At 36.7% G+C, this 19,648-nt stretch overlaps 1 protein-coding gene across 1 annotated transcript in view; it reads left to right on the top strand.

The window, feature by feature from the left end:
- Window positions 1–19,648, top strand: part of LOC134791745 (uncharacterized) — a 131,782-nt gene that overhangs the window by 33,392 nt on the left and 78,742 nt on the right. The gene's annotated exons all lie outside the window — the stretch shown is intronic.

Below are 19,648 nucleotides of genomic sequence, written 5' to 3'. Positions count from 1 at the left end.
TTTAATTTTCTTTCATAATCAGTTTTAGGTTATAAAATTATTAAACTTTAAATAATATTTGGTTAAAAATAAATAATACTTAATTCGATTTGCCGATTTCATAGAAAAAATGTGACGTCACACCAGAGGGAGGGGTTTGCCAAATGTGACCAAGTGTGACAAGGAGGGGGGAGGGGTCAAAAAACCTTGAAATTCGTGTGACGTAATTAATGGATGACCCCTTAATGTTTTTGATAAGTCTAATGTACAAAATCCTAAGTATATAGGCTTGTTGTATACTAGTTTAGTTCTTTTTTTTTTACTGTACTGCAGCTAAACTTTCAGTAAAAATAGAAATACTATGGAATTCAGGACGAGAGATATAACTTTCAAGTAATTTTTTGTGATCTTGACTTTTCCACTGTGATAGCAAATACACCTCCACTCTTTTCTCAATATTTTCCATGGTTTTCCAAAAACTGCATTGTTCATTAATTTATAGAAGTTGTTTTCGAAATCGATTTCTGCAGATGTCCTTAACGTAGTGTTCAAATCAATATACTTTTTAATCCAGTTAGTTTGTTTAAATTTTATATGGACTTTTGTTAAAATTAATCCATTGTCTAAACATTGTATAAGATTCCTATAGTGTATAATGTATTTTATTTAGTTTTTCAAATTTGGAATCATTTTTTTTTATTTACTTTCATCTATAATATGTTCAGCACAAAATGGTAGACCTGAGTGAGAATCATGCAATAAATCTGGATATTCCAAATCGACTTGTAAAATGTACCCATAATCAGCATCGTTTGAAGTTTAAAGTCCGTAGCTGGGTCAACCCATTCAATATTCACCAACAGGAAGACGTTGTGACATCGCCCAACCAACAAGTTATTAGCAATTTAGCATCGAGGTAGGTAAATAAGATAAGATGACGGTTCATTTGGATCAAACTCTGACATATAGTAATTATTTGACTTAGCATAACGATTACTGCACTGTGATATACCACCTCGAGGCCCTTTTTTAAAAAATGCAATTTTATTAAAATCTGTATAAAGTTCAAGTTGAATTCCAGTCATTTTTGGCATAGCATCCCAACTGAGACCAGGAGCTGTAAAATAATGAGCTGGATCCAAGCTGTATGTATCAAGACACACTGAACGAAAATTTTCAAAGACGTCGGTTAATAGGAGAACGCCTGTTTTTAAATACAAGTTAGAATAATCTAACATCGTTTTACAATTGACATAGGTCCATACGTTTTGCGCATGTTGATAATCCTCATGTGTTATACTGCTATCTGTTAAGGCACTGTAAAAATAAGCTTTTTCAGGCAACGATAACGCTTCAAGAGATTTACTCGATTTCATAAACTCGTATGGAAATATACCCTTTTGCTTCAGAAGTTTAAAATCTTCATATCTAGGGTATTGTTTCCTTAATTCATGGAATTGGTGTTCCTGAAGGTTTCGGGCTAATTTATCTAAACTACTCGACATGAATCTAAAGGAATCAACAAATCTAAGTGATAACAATTTTCCATAAAATTTTAGTTCCTTGCTAAAAGAAATATATTTTTCTTTATTTTGAGGTATAACCTCGATAGGCTCTTCACGGAAATTCAATGCTTTTACATTAAAATGGGCATCGTAATTACTTAGATTACGAAAAAATACTGGTACAAACGAGGGAGGTTTGAATTTATTATTACAAGCCTTATGTGTCACTCCATGGAATTTTCCTGTAGTCCAATCATAACTGAAAACGCTTTCAGATTCTAACGTTTTATCACATACAAAACACTTATTATTAGCACCATTTTTGTTTGAATCGCTCTGATTTAATCGAATGGGTTGTTTCCGAAAGTGAATGTATTTTATTAATTTTGTTAAATCATTATAAAGTGTTTCCATGAATAATTTAGCACAATCTGGACCTGTATATGATCGATAGCGTGAAAGACTATCATCAAATGAGCACTTTATAAAATAACCAAAACTGTACACTTCATGTTGTTGAACATTTTTTGTGTACGATTTCGACGTGTTAGGCTTAGGTTCACTTTTTGTGTACGATTTCGATGTGTTAGGCTTAGGTTCACAAGACGATATAGGAATTAAAAACGCCTCGAAATATGCGTAAACAACAAACGGTAATTTAAGCTTACGGTGATATTTCTCAAAAAATATGTGTTGGTTCGAAATTTCTTTACGAAACCAATCTTTGTGCTTCTTATCATGATTTGGGAGTTCAACAACAACGTGACCGCAATAATTTTTTTGATGATTCGTTAGTTGATCATTCGAGTAAAATGCTAATAAACACCCATCGCAAATGTGAAAGCTATAATTGGTTGTTGAAATCTGTCGGCTTACTAATCGAGATAGATGTTTTATATAACAGTAATGCCCCTGGCTAACATTAGATATCTAAAGTAAATTAATATGTGTTGACTTACGACATTTGGTAAAGTAAAGTGGACCGTTTACTTCATGTGATTTGGAATTTTCATTATAATGTAATCCGAAAACATTAATGCTTATATCATTAAATTTTTCAACTTTATGAACATCTGTTAGTTTAACTCGAAACAGTATATTTAAAAATTTTAATGTGTAATATAGGATGACACTCTTTTTGAACTGTTCCTAACCGGGTACAGCGCTGAAAGAATCGCCCATTTCAAACATTCGTGGTCATAGTTTTGCACGTTGATTATGGCTTTTTTGATTTTAATATCATGTGGTAAATCAATATACGAAGAACCACGTAATGGATTGAATTGATTAATGTTCATGTCAAAGTATTGTATTAGACTAGACAAAAAATTCAAAATCGCTCTCCTTCTTGATGCGACTGGCAAATTATAATACTTTTTGGCAACCGGGTTTTCCGTTTTTTAACCTAATTAAACCCCGCTGAATCCGAATTCCCTTTTTTTTAGTTTTTCGTAAATTACTCGGAAACGGTGGCCAATATAAAAAAAATTTGTTAAACGTTAATAATCTACACAAAATTTTCTATAAAAAAATTCAGTACACTTTTCGCAAGGATCAATATTTAAAAGGATAATAAAGAGGAAAGTTTAATTATAATAAATTCTAAGGTTCCTTGTTTTTATTTTTTCGTTAATAATTTGAAAAGTATGACGCAAAGCAAAAATAAATCTTATACATAAATAATTAACATAAAATTTCCTATAAGAAACATATAGAACGCTTATCGCTAGGATGAATATTTAAAAAGACAAAGCAGCGGGTAAGTTAATTATAATCAATTTTAAAGTCCCTTTTTAGTTTATTGTAAATAACTCGTAAACGGTGTCCCATAGCAAAATAGATTTTTATAAATAAATAGGTAATCTACATAAAATTTTCTGCAAAACACATATTGAACACTTTACTCTAGGATCAATATTTAAAACGATATTAAAGGAAGAAAGTTAATCACAATCAGTTCACAGGTCACTATTTTTAGTTTTTCGTAAATTACTCGTAACGGTTTTTTTGAAACGGGCACCGGAAAAATATTATACATAAATATTGAACATAAAATTGTCCACGATAAAAAGGTTCTGTACACTTTTTCGCTACGATCAATATTTAATGAGGTATTAAAGGGGGTAAGTTAATTATAATCAATTTCCAGGTCCCTATTTTAAGTTTTTCGTAAGTGACTCGTATATTTTTAAGGCTCCATCCGCTGTCATTCTTTTCAAAGTTTGAAATGTTATTTATAAGTGACATTTTTAAATTTTCTAGAAATTCTTCCCTGTTGTCACCTTTACAAATTGTCCAACTTAAAACATTAAAATCGAAAAAAATGTTGATTACTTTAGTTTCTTGTATGAATTCTGCGTGTAATATAAAACTAACCTTGAATATTGTTAGCTTGAAAATCGGCATAGCTTACGGTCAGCAAATGTCTAAATCCGGCACTGGACAAACACATTTGAACGAATGACGGTGCCATCGATTTGAGCTCTCCTTTTATTGTACAACACATTGGTTCATATGCATCTTCACTGATAGATATTGCCGTGTTGTCCATTCTATGTCTTCCTCTTCATCTTCCCACGTTATCAAAAGAGGGTTTTCAGTATAACTGACGTATAAAGGCGGTGAAGCCGGAGAATATCCTTTTGAATTTTGATTTTGCATTTCAATCTCCTCACAAGTTTTAGCCAAATCTTCGTCGTATAGCGAGTTTTGTAGGTCCATTTTGTGCTCGTAGTTCCACTTCCACGGGTGTTAAAAGGGATACGGTATGGTTTTCTTTGCGTTGTCTGTCTATATATAGGCTCAAAAATCATTTGTTCGTTGGTGGGGGATATCTACGGGTGGGCGGGGTAAGGGATGATTTTTTCATTTCATTTCATTTATTTATTGCATTCCATGGTATTTACAGATGGTATTTTAAATTGAATTGAACAGCATGGACCCTGAATAGGGTATGGCAAGTTAACCTTAATAGCTAAATACATACTTAAAGTTACCTTACAAAACATATTATGTATTGCTTAATATCTAGTTAGTTTCATCACAGTAAATAATAATTAAGGAATCTAATTAACACTAATAATAATCAATACGAATTTAAATGCTATACTTGTTTATATAATGCAATGATGTCAAATATTAATAATCGAATTTAAGCTGTCGTGAGTCATACTAACACTAAGCGATACAATACCACTAATAATGTCAATTCTTTTATAATAACAATAATGTCAATTTATTTATAATAATAATTATGTCAATTCATTTATAATAGTAAGATAGTAAGATTTATGGCTTTGCTTCGATGAAATATTTTTTGCAGTCGTTTTTAGTTGCAATATGTTTAGTAATATTGTAAACTAATTCTTGTGTGTTGGAATAATAGTCATCATCTTCAGTCTGCGTGTAGTATTTGATCCTAGTATTCGCAAAGGACCATGGGCACTTTAGTATGGAGTCTGGTCCATATCCTCAATACTTATGAAACCTATGCCAAATGATAGCTTCAATGCTATCATTTATTTCATACTATGACAGTTAAGTCGAAGTCGCGGGCCAACATGGTCTTTTTTATATAAATAGAACCCAGTACGGCAACGGATAATAAAATGCATAACGTGTCGTTTTCTTTCTATTATAATAAAACATACTATGGTGAAACCGTTGCCGTACGGTTCTATTTATATAAAAAAGACCATGTTGGCCCGCGACTTCGACTTAACTGTCATAGTATGAAATAAATGATAGCATTGAAGCTATCATCTGGCATAGGTTTCATACGTATTGAGGATATGGACCAAAATTACTCATTGTCCTTTCCAGTGCTGATCGTTTGGGACACCTCGCAATTTTTTCATGTAATAGACATCAATTTTAATGAGATGAGTGGCCTTTGAGACGTCATCTACGCGAGAAGATATATAATTTGTACCTCCATTTGTCAACTGGGCAACAGTAGACGAATATTCTGCAGCTTGTTTCTTTTTAGGCTTTTCGAAAAATACATCAATATTTTTGGTTCGTTTCTGGGTTCGGATTTTAAGTGGATTTGAAACTTCAGTTTCATTATCACTCACATTGCCATAATAATATTTTTTGAATGTGCACTCAAGAGAATTCTCGTTTGAAATCTAAAACAAAAGAAAACATTTGTGAGGGGCTTGATACAAATGGAAACAGGTAGATAATATTTGTGTATAAAGTCAGATAATGTTGAGCTTACCTCCATTTTAATTCGTTGCAAGTTGTAGACGGATTTGCAAAATAAACACTAATGATGAAGAGTACTCCTATTGCGATACTTTAAACTACTTTAAGTATACTTTTAGCACTTGACACTGTTTTAAGATAAACACATTTGAACGGATGACGGTCCCATCGATTTGAGCTCCTCCTTTGTCTCCTTTTATTGTACAACACACACACATGCATACATATCGCGGATAAGACAAAAACCTATTAAATAAACCAGACACCTGTGCGTTGCATGATGCAATTTGTACCCGATCAGTTTTTTAAAATGCTCTATAATTGAATACACGATAAAATTCGGGACCATGACATTTCGTAATAATTAATGATATTTTATTGGTTATCTAAAACAAAAAACCTATTAAATAAAATAGACACCTGTACGCTGCATTAAACGACACGTTGCAACGTGTTTGTACCAGATCAGTTTTATAAAATGCTTTATAATTGAATACACAATAAAATTCGGGACCATGACATTTCGTAATAATTAATGATATTTTATTGGTTTTCTAAAAATGCTTTTTACCTACTTCTAACGACCCATGTCACATAACTTTATAATATTATTGATGCATTCCACAAAATGTAATTATTACGGCGTGGGAGGCTACATAGCAAAAACATTAACCTTAATAAAATAAATCGTTTTAAAGAAATACGCAAGCTACCCCTAAAAAGTATTCTACTTCAAAAAACAGAACGACGGAGTCGCACACTTGTCGAAACCAAAAAATGGACGGTCGCACGATATGCGGCTTTATTTTATGCCCATACTAAAAAAATCCACATCACACAAACAATGGCCGCCACAGAAGCTGTAAGCATACCTATATCTATTAAGGATAGAGCAAAAAACTACCAAAAAAATCTGCTCCGCAGGTTGCCGCGGACTGCCACAGAAGCTGTAATTACCTAAATACTGGTTCCTCGTTTTCAACCACTTGCTCCGGGATATCGAATAGTACATTTTCCAACCTCGCGGGTGAAGGTTGATTTTGATCTTGGATTCCTTCAACGGCAATATAATGGCGTGGTGTGGAGACCCCAAAGATGGTTGAATTATACGAATAACGTATTGAATACGTTGTCCGTTGGCGATTTGTTTCCTCAATTTCACAACACCGGGTAAAATTCAGACAAAAGGGTATTGGAAAAGAACACGTTCTAATTAATGGAACACCACCGGCCGGCATTTATTTATTACCTAAACTTTACACTAGGGTGAAAGTGACCCAAGGGAACATGAATGTATACCAATTTTGAGATATATCTTAATATTCTTAATGTATTTAAACTATTTAACAATATAATCGCAAAGTAACCAAGGTAGCATGGGTTTTTAAGGTTCTCGTGTGAAATCCTGCTTTTCGAATGCCGGTTGTGTGTACTCTTTTTTGCGTCGTTGGCAGATTTGCTGTTCTCGCGCAATAACAAATTGATATAAATTTCAAATAACCACAAAGTAATTCATAATTATTTTCTAAACTGTTATTTTTAACTAATATAGGTAGTATTTGTCTGCACACCTATTCTTCACGAAACTATATTACTTACACCATTATACATATATAATATGTGTTTTTTTGGTTGAAATATAATATGTAATTAAATTAGCTTAAAAGCAATAATAGTAAAAAAATTAAGGTTCTAAACTAGGAACGAATAGGTTTAAAATTAAAAATAGTACACAATATATGTAGAATAGGGAGACCTACTTCCATTCATATATTGTATAGTTGGCTAAATATGTATGTTATATTAACACAGTTATATATAATTTAAAAAATCGCACGCCAAACGAGTTCATCTGAAGTCAACATTCAATACTAGACCTTGCGTACCCAGACCTAGAGAATGGAATGGCTCAAACTGTTTCGGATCCGTTCGGGCCGGTGTTAAGTACCCGTGTAAATGGAGATACGTATCTAAGAAACGTTTCTTGGAACTTTAGTAATCCCGTATTTTGTTTTTCTTTAATGAGCTAATAAGTGGTGGCAACTGTATTGGTTTATGAAGTTTGTATAGACATTAGTTATAAGAAACATGAACCGTTTGTGCCCAAATAAACATTAAAACATACGTATCTGGATCCCGGCAGTTTCGCGTAAACCATGTTCTTAGCACCGCCGGCGTGTAACACGGATACCGGGAGCCCTATATAATTGGGACCATCATTCGACGCTAGAGGTATTTATAATACATCTTATACCTTTAAACGAGCAATTCTTGTATATACCTATATTTATTTATATATATTTCGGGTATCTCGGATATGGCTCTAAAGATTTCGATGAAATTTGCAATATTTTCGGGACGTAAAATTGATCTAGCTTCTTATCTCTGGAAAAACGCGCACTTTAAGTTTTTTATATGGTTTCCGAGCTAAGCTCGGTCTCCCAGATATTATAAATATAATAGCATAAAATGTTCAAAATAAATCATATATTATGTTATGACAATTCAATTATTACTGCATGAGTCAAATATGTAACCGATGCACGATGTAGGCATGAAAACAATTCGCAGACGCCCTCAGACATGGTGGCGCCCAGCTCATCGATTTTGTCGAAAACGAAGCTTTAATGTCTTTTAATTAGGTAGAGTCGGACCAAGAAAAATTTGCAGCGGATTTGATAGCCCACGCAGTGCAATTTAGACGTCATAATTTCATAGAAGTTTGACATTTAAAATAACACGTGCACTGCGTGGGCTATCAAATCCGCTGCAGACTTTTCATGGACTGACTCTACTGAGTTGAGTTTTGCTATTCCATAATGCAACAAGAATTTGTTTGTTGGGTTTGGAACACAGTTAATGCCACTTATTGCCTATACAGACAGTCTAACGCGGTTTAAAGTAAAAGATATTTTATTGTTGTATAAAATCTACTGCGGGTGGAGTATCGAGACAAACCTTACTGCCTACTGGTTTAACAATACTTTTGTAAATAAGTTTAGATATTGTGTTGTAATTACCTGAATAAATAAATACATAAAATAATTTACCTTTACTTTCTATGTTTTCGGGTCACGGGACTCACGGGTGATACTGATAACTTGATAAGTTTTAGCAGAATGTCAAAGATGTGGACACGCTTTAACTAGACCACTGACATAGACTTGTCTTAAAACTCATAAAATGCCAAAAACACACTCACACTTCATGATCGATTTTTAAAACACTGAAGAATGAAGATTTTCACGGAGTAACTGACGTGCTGCTAGTTTAATCCCACGCCACGCCATAGCGATCTACCCTCTTTGATTTATGTTATGTCTACGTAACTTTGGAGTTATGTTGTCTAATATTGTTTTCTGTTTTGTGATTGGTTGAGTACTTGAGTATCTCACAGATTGAAGTCTACGACGTTTATTTTAAATGTCATTTCTTTAACATCTAAATCTTCCTTTTGTATCGTTCGTTTTTTTTTCACGACGACGCCGAGGCTACCGCGTTTAATTTTATTTTCGGGCTATTTTGGATTTTTAGCGATCTACCCTTTTTGGATTTATATCTACCTAACTTTCGATTCATATTTATTGTGCAATATGTTTGTCTTGAGGTTGTCTGGCTCATTGTATTGTTATCGCGATATACTCATTATTCCACAATGCTGTCTAGACAGAAATGGTAGGGAAATGGCGAGACGATTGCGCGCATTATTGTATAGCTGAACAGGGTATATAGAAACGACGACGGCTTAAATTTATATAGGTACATACTTACTTAGAGCAATCGATACTACATCAAAGCAGATAGTAAATAGTTGACCAACAATTTTTTTTGAATTTTAGACTTTGATTCGCTTCAACCCTATAGATAATCAAGTTAGGTCATTCGATGCATTCAATAGACTAGATTCATTGATTAGGGCCTGAATAAAAAGCTATTTAATAAAAACGTAAAGTGCCAAACAATACGGTACAATTTACAACCCATAGGAAATCGAAAGGAGTGCTTTTTTATACTACTATCAGTACACCATCAAGAAACATATGGCTAGTAACACATTCACATGAAATTGCATGCATCCTAATGATCCAATTCAATAGTATTGTTAACCAAGGGTTGAAAGGCATTAAGGCACCCATTACTGCCGAGGTAGTTTGGCCCTCGAACGCAGTGAGAGCGCCAATAGTCCGAGACGGAAATGGTGTCTTTCACCCGAGTTAAACACTCTACTTTTCATATCGAATGCGAGGAATCCAAACAAGACAAGGCAATTTCGCAAAATTAGTAATTGAAGTACTTACCTAATAGACCTACGGCCATAATTTTTTCCCTTAGGACTTACTTGCAATCGGAGATTTTACACGTGTGAAGATTAATAACCCCTAGCGAAAATCATTTAGATTACAATATTCACGAAAACACACATTGTTTAACAAACTGCAGTAATCTTAAAATTATTTGTTCATTAAAGTATGAAAATCAGCGGGATTGCCTCTTACTTTTTAATTTTATACTTTTTCGTTCTAAAAGCCGCAACAGACTACCGGACCGCACCGCGACCTTGGTGCGCCGCACCACGTAATAACATAATAAAAGTATTTTAAATATTAAATAACAATTTAATTAATAATATAAGAATTTTTTATCTTGTATTTTATTTTATTTTCATGAATTTAGCACATAACTGTAAAAACCAATTTAATATCGTACAAACATTTAACTGTGGCTGTATAAGATTTTGCCTTTGCTCATTTACGCAAGTGTAAGGTTTAAAAAAATATTTTTGGTGTATTCCTTTTGGTTCCCGCCTTATGAAACGAGTAAATAGAATTCAACAAAAGAAATCAAGAATAATTTGTTTTTAACAATTTACTTACCTACATCATTTTTTATAAATAAAGGATCAACGTGGGATTAGTAAAAATAAACAATTACCAATTGTTCCAGGCGAGGAAATAAAGACACTATTTTTCCATTTTGTTTCCACCCAGTTGTTCGTGGGACGGTGACGCAGAGGAGTACACCACTTTTCTGCACTAGAGCATAAACGTATCACTTTCTGCGCACCTTTTAGAACAACAACGACCCACTTTCAGAGCATGAGATATGAAAATACCTTACCTCGCAGTTTCGGTTCTAAAATTAAATCTCTTGACGACTTGCCTTTCTTCTAGCCACCTTTTTTATCTAAGTTTCCAAGTTTCAAAAAAGTTGAGTGCTTAATCGAGTTCAACAAAGGTCAATAAATAATGCTATTGATGTGTTTAATTTATATTTATAATATAAGAATAAAATATAATTACTTTTAAAGCTAAATTATAATTTGAATCCTAAACACCTACTTTAACCTAAGGTATCATTATCTAACCTAATTAATTTGGCGCGCTGCGTCTTCGCTCCTGCCGAAGAGCCGGGCTACCTACCGGGTCGGGTGTTCAGGTGATGGCGTTGGCGGCAATGATGGTGATCTTGGCGGCGAGCCCGCCTCGCTCGCCGATGATGTAAACGCGTCCGGCGTTCGGCGGCGTCGGAGGAGGTGTTAAACCCTCCGGCGGCGTTGGTGGTGGTGTATTTATTCCACTGCCGCCACCAGCTCAGGTGGTGGCATTGGCGGCAATGACGGCGACCTAGGCGGCGAGCCCGCCTCGCTCGACGATGATGTAGACGCCTCCGGCGTCGGCGGCGTCGGAGGAGGTGTTAAACCCTCCGGCGGCGTTGGTGGTGGCGTATTTATTCCACTGACGCCACCAGCTCAGGTGGTGGCATTGGCGGCAATGACGGCGATCTTGGCAGCGAGCCCGCCTCGCTCGCCGAGGATGTAGACGCCTCCGGCGTTCGGCGGCGTCGGAGGAGGTGTTAAACCCTCCGCGCGGCGTTGGTGGTGGCGTATTTATTCCACTGCCGCCACCAGCTCAGGTGGTGGCGTTGGCTGCAATGACGGGGACCTTGGCGGCGAGCCCGCCTTGCTCGCCGATGATGTAGACGCCTCCGGCGTCGGCAGCGTCGGAGGAGGCGTTAAACCCTCCGTCGGCGTTGGTGGTGGCGTATTTATTCCACTGCCGCCACCAGCTCAGGTGGTGGTGTTAGCGGCAAAGACGGCGATCTTGGCGGCGAGCCCGCCTCGCTCGCCGATGATGTAGACGCTTCCGGCGTTCGGCGGCGTCGGAGGAGGTGTTAAACCCTCCGGCGGCGTTGGTGGTGGCGTATTTATTCCACTGCCGCCACCAGCTCAGGTGGTGGCGTTGGCTGCAATGACGGGGACCTTGGCGGCGAGCCCGCCTCGCTCGCCGATGATGTAGACGCCTCCGGCGTCGGCAGCGTCGGAGGAGGCGTTAAACCCTCCGTCGGCGTTGGTGGTGGCGTATTTATTCCACTGCCGCCACCAGCTCAGGTGGTGGCGTTAGCGGCAAAAACGGCGATCTTGGCGGCGAGCCCGCCTCGCTCGCCGATGATGTAGACGCTTCCGGCGTTCGGCGGCGTCGGAGGAGGTGTTAAACCCTCCGGCGGCGTTGGTGGTGGCGTATTTATTCCACTTTCGCCACCAGCTCAGGTGGTGGCGTTGGCGGCAATGAAGGTGACCTTGGCGGCGAGCCCGCCTCGCTCGCCGAAGATGTAGACGCCTCCGGCGGTGTTGGTGGTGGCGTATTTATTCCACTGCAAACAGAATGCACAGTTAATTGTTATCTTAATTTAAACAAGTAAATCTTATTCTATTGACGTTTACTACAATGTCATTAATTAGAACGAAGTTACTAAGCACTATGTCGCTATCGCAATATGGTACCAATATCCAAAATTGGTGATTTAACATTTTTTAAACAATATTTTCCGTCCATGTTGTTCAGTGTTCGAAGTGTTAAATCAATATATTATTTAAGTTTCAGCCACTTTAGTTCTGGCCCTCTCAAGTTCATTCCGCCTCCACTTGAATCGCTTAGCCTCAATCCAGCTCTCTGAAACGTTGCTGTTTAGTTCGAGACATTCGACTTACCTGGACCATCAGCACTCATCCACGCCCACATATTGACCGTGACTCTTCCAGAGTCTTGATTTGGCAGCACGTTTTGAGGGCTATGCCGTGTATTATTCATGCGCCATAAATGCTTCCGGCCACGTTGGCTAGACTTGAAAGTGTTTTGGTCAGCAAATACGCATGAAAAATCAAAAATTTTCATTTCTTCGGCGAACCTAAAACGTGCTGTCTTATGAGCATCTGTAAGGTGCAATTTCATAGCTGGAATGCGGCAGTGTATTCCGGCATTGTGAAGAGCTCGCCGGATGGTTGATATGTAGCAGTTAAATTGATTTGCAAAATGCCGCGTCGGGGTGAATGGATTCTGGTAGATGGCTGCCATAATTTCTCTTACGCCGGCTGGATTAATCAACCTAAGTGGAGCTGGTCGCCTTCTTGCGTTGCCATTACTCTCGAAATGCTTAACCCATTTAGCGACAGTGTTCCTCTGCAAACAAAGATAACATAACAATATTAAGAAGGAGTTTGATTAGAGCTACAAAATACTTAAAAAAAATTAGCACATGAATAAAAAGTCATACGGCCTTTTTATAAAAACTGGCCAAGTGCTAGTCGGACTCGCGCCCCACAATTTTTCCCCTTTTTTTCTCTCGAGCAAGCGAAAGATTCCAAAGATGAGCCACGAGCGTACCGAGTGGTTCAAAAATGGAATCTTGAGCGTTGCGAGGGAGCAACAACTTTGGTCCCTTGCATAATAAATAACTATTATTAGTGTAATGGAGTTTATTAACTTGGAGTTTAGTAACTCTCTTGCTATTTGCGCTTTCTTGTTACCCTGGTCCCACAGGACTACAATTTTACTTCTCTCCAATTCACTTGTTTGCTGGCATGTGGTGGCTGAACGTTCAATTTATTTAATTTAATATTTACTTATTGTAACTTAAAGAAAGCGTTGTTGACACGAGGCCGTTTAAAATGCAACTGGACTGGACCGATAACGATGGTTAACTTAACACATGTTTGGGTTGGTCAGGTCAGAACCCAAAAACAATACCGATGCTATACTTATTGCACGACCGTGATTGGTTGTAATATGTAAGGAGGCGTGACGTGAAAGTTAATTGAAATAGAATATTGAATATCATTCATATATAAAAACACATTTAAGTACATACTGATATATTTATATTAACTTTGATTTGTTACTGAGAAATTTTAAACTTGGTTTTAAATAAACGGTATTAAACAATGAAACATGTTGAAATGATGAAGTTGAGAAAGTTGAAACTTGGTTAACACATTCGCTGCGTTACGGCAAGCATTTGGCCGTATTTGACTTTCCGCCGGTGCGGCAGCTATCTGCGCTTGTCTTACCCCCGGTGCGGCGGTGGTTTTTCTATGTTCTCGTGTGAGTAAGAAAAAGATGACTATATTCCCGATATTCTTACTTCAAGTATATTCTATTTCAAAAGAAAAAATGTACGGGAAGTATTTTTGCGTAACGCACTGAAAGGTATTTTTTTTCTTTAGCGCGGCACGGGTACTATTTGTCCGTACTCCATCACCCCGTACCGCACCGAAAGGCGGGTACGCAGCGCTCAAATTGGTCATAGTGACTCTAAAAGTTCCTTTTTATTAGGGTTCCGTTCCGTACCCAAAAGGTAAAACGGGACCCTATTACTAAGACTTCGCTGTCCGTCCGTCCGTCTGTCTGTCAGTTGACAGTTGAAATTTTCACAGATGATGTATTTCTGTTGCCGCTATAACAACAAATACTAAAAACAGAATAAAATAAAGATTTAAATGGGGCTCCCATACAACAAACGTGATTTTTGACCAAAGTTAAGCAACGTCGGGCGTGGTCAGTACTTGGATGGGTGACCGTTTTTTTTGCATTTTTTTTCCGTTTTTTTTTTATTATGGTACGGAACCCTTCGTGCGCGAGTCCGACTCGCACTTGCCCGGTTTTATAATTATATGAGGATGAATAATATTTGTTTTGAACTCGTACAGACACGATGACACTAATAAATATTTTGTCGATTATAAAAGTAGTTATCGATTCTTTAGTATCCCATCACTAGTGTTATATACGGCCAGTGCGGCATGGGAAATATATTCCCGTAAAATTAAGGGTCTAGAAAAATTCCTATACCTTTTGTAATCTTATACAGATCCGCGGGCGACGGCAGCTGTATATACTAGGGATTGCAGAACCGGTACTGTTTAAAAGAACCGGGAATTCCGGTACCAGACAAAAATGGAACCGGGATTTTCCGGTATTTTCGGGTTCTTTCGGGACTGCCTACAAAAATCAGTTTTTACATCAATTTTCAGTAAAAAAAAGCGTAAAACGACCATGAATCTTTCTTAAAACAATAAAAAAAGGAGCTTAGTGAAGTAGACACTTCTTTTGTACCATAATATGTGTAAGCCACACAATCATTACCTACATTAACTAATAGACTGCTTCTGCGTACTATACTACTAAATAATATAATTTGGTTAAATCCTAAACTACATGTGATATTTTTACTATCATTGTTGATCGGCAAAAACTGAATTGTGGCTCAGTAATATCATCATTTATTTTAAATAAGTAAGACGTTTCGTGAAAAAGGATAAAAAATAATAATTTTAGCATGCGTTCAAAATGGGCTGTGGAGCTTCGAACATATAATAACAGAACTATCAATACGACAAATCAAGAAATTATTCAGCCAGAATTAAGAATTTATCAAGGACCCCGGGCTTCTCACTGTAATATTTTGATTAATTTGAAATATCATTATCATATGAGAGTTTCTTATACCGTGTTTGAATTTGCATTAAAAGGAGTATTTTATTAATTACAAAATTCTCTCTATTTTTGCTTCTATTTAGTAGTTGCTTCTATTATTTATCGTAAAAACATATATGCCCTTAAAGAATCAAATTACGCAATTTTATATTGTCGGCATTGTCAAACCCATTGACTATTAATTTATTTTATTTAAATGTAGTGGTCAGCCGTAAAAGTATCAGCCTTAGATTGATAAAATATATTTATTTTCTTTATAAAAATGATATTTCCTGCTTAGTAACAGAAAACAGTCAAATATGATACCGGAAATTTTAGTCCCGAAAATCCCGAAAGTACCGGGGTTTTTAATTTTGATATCCCGGTTCTTTGCTTGGCTCTAAATCCCGGGAATTTCCGGTACTTTCGGTTCCGGTATTTCCCGGGAGCAAACCCTACCCATATAACCATTCCAGTCGCAGAATCACAAAGTGGTAACTAAATGTCAGATGTGTCGTAACAGAGTCCACACAATGTGTCTAGAATTGTTTCGAAACAAAGTGTCGTCGCCGTGTCTACACTTTTCCGTAACAAGGTGTCGACACATTTGTGTGCACTTTGCGTGCGGTTTGCGACTAAATCTGACAGCAAATTTGTGACAGCAAATGTCAATATAAAATACCTCTTGAAAACCAAGGTTTGTCAAACTACTATTAGTGTCTCGTGTGCTCGTAATTCTAGTAAGTCATCATGGGCAATGCAAATGATAATAATCGACCGAAACCATATAAACACCCAACACCCGTCAACCTTTTACAGAAAAGTTTTTAAAGAAATGCAATAAGCTACTTAGGTCAGGCAACGAATGCTCCAAAAGTTGTAGAGGGAAATGCTCGGAACACAATTTTTGACTCCGTAACTCGGTTTGACAAGTTAGGAGGTGAACATATCAAAAGTCCCCGGCCGTAGCCCTTGAGCGGGGGGGGGAGAGAGGGGGCTTTGAAGGTCCCATTTTCCCGTTTTTCGATTATATCTCGGAAACTATGCATCTCAGCGACATGGCCACTTATACAAAATGAAAGTTAATTTAATTTGTTACAAGTTTATTCCGTCAATTTTTTCGATATGTTGAATAGTTTTTGAGATATCCGCTCTTGAAAGTTTATTTAGGGCTCTCAATTTTATCTTGATATATCTATATCAGTGAAGGTGCTAGGCCGTGTTTGGTATCGTTTTCGTATAAATCTGGGGTGCTGAATCCATTTAAGATATCACATTGACACCATTCCACAAAATAAAAATAAATCTTTTTAGGGTTCCGTACCTCAAAAGGAAAAAACGAAACCCTTATAGGATCACTCGTGCGTCTGTATGTATGTCCGTCTGAATACACAAAATAGTTCTTTACCTATAGATGACAGGAAAACCTATTAGAAATGTGCAGTCAAGCGCGAGTCGGACTTAATGTACGGAACCCTTAATACGCGAGTCCGACTCGCACTTGGCCGGTTTTTTTGAAACTCTTCTTGACGCTTAACCGCTGAACCGATTTCGTTGAAATTTGGTATAGAAATAGTTTGCGTCCCGGAACAGGACATAGGATAGATCTTATAACCAAAATCATCTTTTGAAGGTGTGAAAAGTGGCGTGGAAATTTGTACGGGAAATCAATAACCGCTGAACCGATTTATATGAAATTTGGGATGGTCTACATCTTTGATTTAGTTAAAAATGATGGAAAAACATGACTTCAAACCTAAACTTAAACAGTATTAACTTCAAGAAGTCAATTCTGAATTCCCCCCTACACCTCATTTCACACCTTTAAAGGGTGATTTTTGAGATAACTTATTATATCCTGTCTCGGGACTCAAAATATATGTGTACCAAATTTAAATTAAAACTGTTCAGCAGTTTAAGCGTGAAGAGGAGTTTAAAAGAAAGTATTTTAATAAGTTTATATGTTTTTACTTCGGAATGGTGTCAATGTGATACCTTAACTAAATTTGGTACTGCGAATTTATACGAAAACGATACCAAAACATGGCCTCGTAGCTTTAAGTTACTGTTGTAGAAGTCAAAATAAAATTGAGTGCCCTAAATTCTTATTTTGAGTTTTTCGGAACTTATGTACGAAATATCATTTGATATTTACCACTAGCTTTTCGGTGAAGGAAAACATCGTGAGGAAACCTGCATACATCTGCGAAGAAATTCAAAGGTGTATGTGAAGTCCCCAATCCGCAGTGGGCTAGCGTGGGGACTATATAGCCTAAGCCCTCTCGCGCATGAGAGGAGGCCTGTGCTCAGCAGTGGGACGTATATAGGCTGAAATGATGATGATGATGATGAAATTCTTATTACTTGGCCAAACTTGTGTAGAAGGAAAAGGTAAAATAAAAGTCTTCGGCAGGAATATAAGACACAAATATATTTTTTTTTGCGTTACTATTTCATTCATCAAATATAAACATACCTTGATTATACTATTCTAGTGAGATCCTCATAGATAAACAAAAACATTTACTTAAAAAATTACAAGGTCGAAATGTCACGGAACTTTTTTTTTTTTCCTTTATTAAGGGGCTTTTTCGATTGAACGAATGGGCATTTCTCAGGAGGGCCATTTTTACGTGTCCGGGGCAATAAATGATTGAATTTACTGTTCAATAAATCTGAATTAATTTAGGTATGATCTTCAGCCTATATTCTATCTGGGACCCTATAAAATTATTTATTTATTATTTATATAATACAAGAAAAAAAAAATTCAAATGCCAAAAATGATGTTCGGTGGGAGTGTCCCGCACCCAGATTTTATGAAACAAAAAATTATTACTCAAGATGGGGCATTAGATCGGAGTTATTATGGGTATTCACGCATAAGGTATTAGTTAACTTATCATATTCTTTATATCACAATAATGTGTTTGCTCAGCTCATTGAATAAAACCAAATTTACGATGTGTCCCGGGCTAGTGCCTGATTTCGGTGTAATTTGCAAAACATGTCGGTACTCCTTCAAAGCTGTAAACCAGGAACTCAGTGTCTCAAACATATTATGCTTTAGTTGTGCCTTAACCGTTGAATAGAGTAGAGGTACAGTCACAGTATAATAAAGAGATTTTTTAAAGGTTTCTCCGTCCTTCGGTGGGTTTGGTTCTATGTTTTTTTGAGATCGGTGGTGCAATTTACTCCGAAAGTTTTAGTGCATTTATCGTTATGCAAGTGATAAAGAAATCCTCGAAAGTACGTAAATCCAACATTATTACATCTCTTCTGTATCACTCATGCTATTTCTGTAATTGCTAAAAAGCGATTAATTTTGACATCGCTGGTGTTGATTTCCTTGGATTCGGTGGATTTTTTGACCACCGATATCAAAAAAGTGATCACTGAATTCAAATCCTGCTCTGTAAACTAGTTTGTTGTACTAATTTATCACACGTAAAAATTGCAATTACGTTGTATAAACGTAAAATTATGTTTGTAAGTAAATTAAGTCATAATAGGTAGGTACTAAAATCACTAGTTTACTATGAGTAGTTTTTTAAACCAGACGTGTGTTGAAACTTGTAGACCCAATGTTTCTTTCTCTGTCTTGATATTCTCTTCAAACCAATGAAGTAAATTATGATAATTGTCCTCTGTATCACCTGAGGCTAGGGTTTGCACGACGGGTCCGAAATGTATGAAATTATCCGGATCTGGATCCGGATCCGCGGATCTTCCCATACATTTCGGATCCGTCGTGCAAACCCTACCTGAGGCCCTACACCTCGATACCTTTAAACGTGTCAGCCATGTTAAATGAATGCAGTCAATTAGATCCCACTTCTTTTAAAATAACTTGTGTAATATGCAAGGTGCACCCAAGGGACAGGATGTTCAGAACAAGGGATTAAAAATAAAGTGGCCTTCTAATGTCGAGATCGCTTCAAAGGCACTGATCGTACCTTGCTGATCGATATTTCTAAAGAATAGCGATAGACACAAATTGAACATAGCAAATGTTTTAACAATCCTCAATGTCCTATGTCTTTATGTCTAAATATAGGAGTTACAAATCAGCTCAAGTGTTTGAGGGTGCTGGAGATCTCCAGCACCCTCAAATAATTAATAGGTAATTAGATCTTCAAGCATTAGTCGACCACTTCAAATAGTTTTAAATTGATGGAGTTCACGCTTTAAAACTCTGTTATTCAA

This window comes from Cydia splendana, chromosome 6, assembly GCF_910591565.1.
Source record: "Cydia splendana chromosome 6, ilCydSple1.2, whole genome shotgun sequence".
Taxonomy (NCBI): domain Eukaryota; kingdom Metazoa; phylum Arthropoda; class Insecta; order Lepidoptera; family Tortricidae; genus Cydia; species Cydia splendana.
This window is presented reverse-complemented; position numbering and strand designations above follow the sequence as displayed.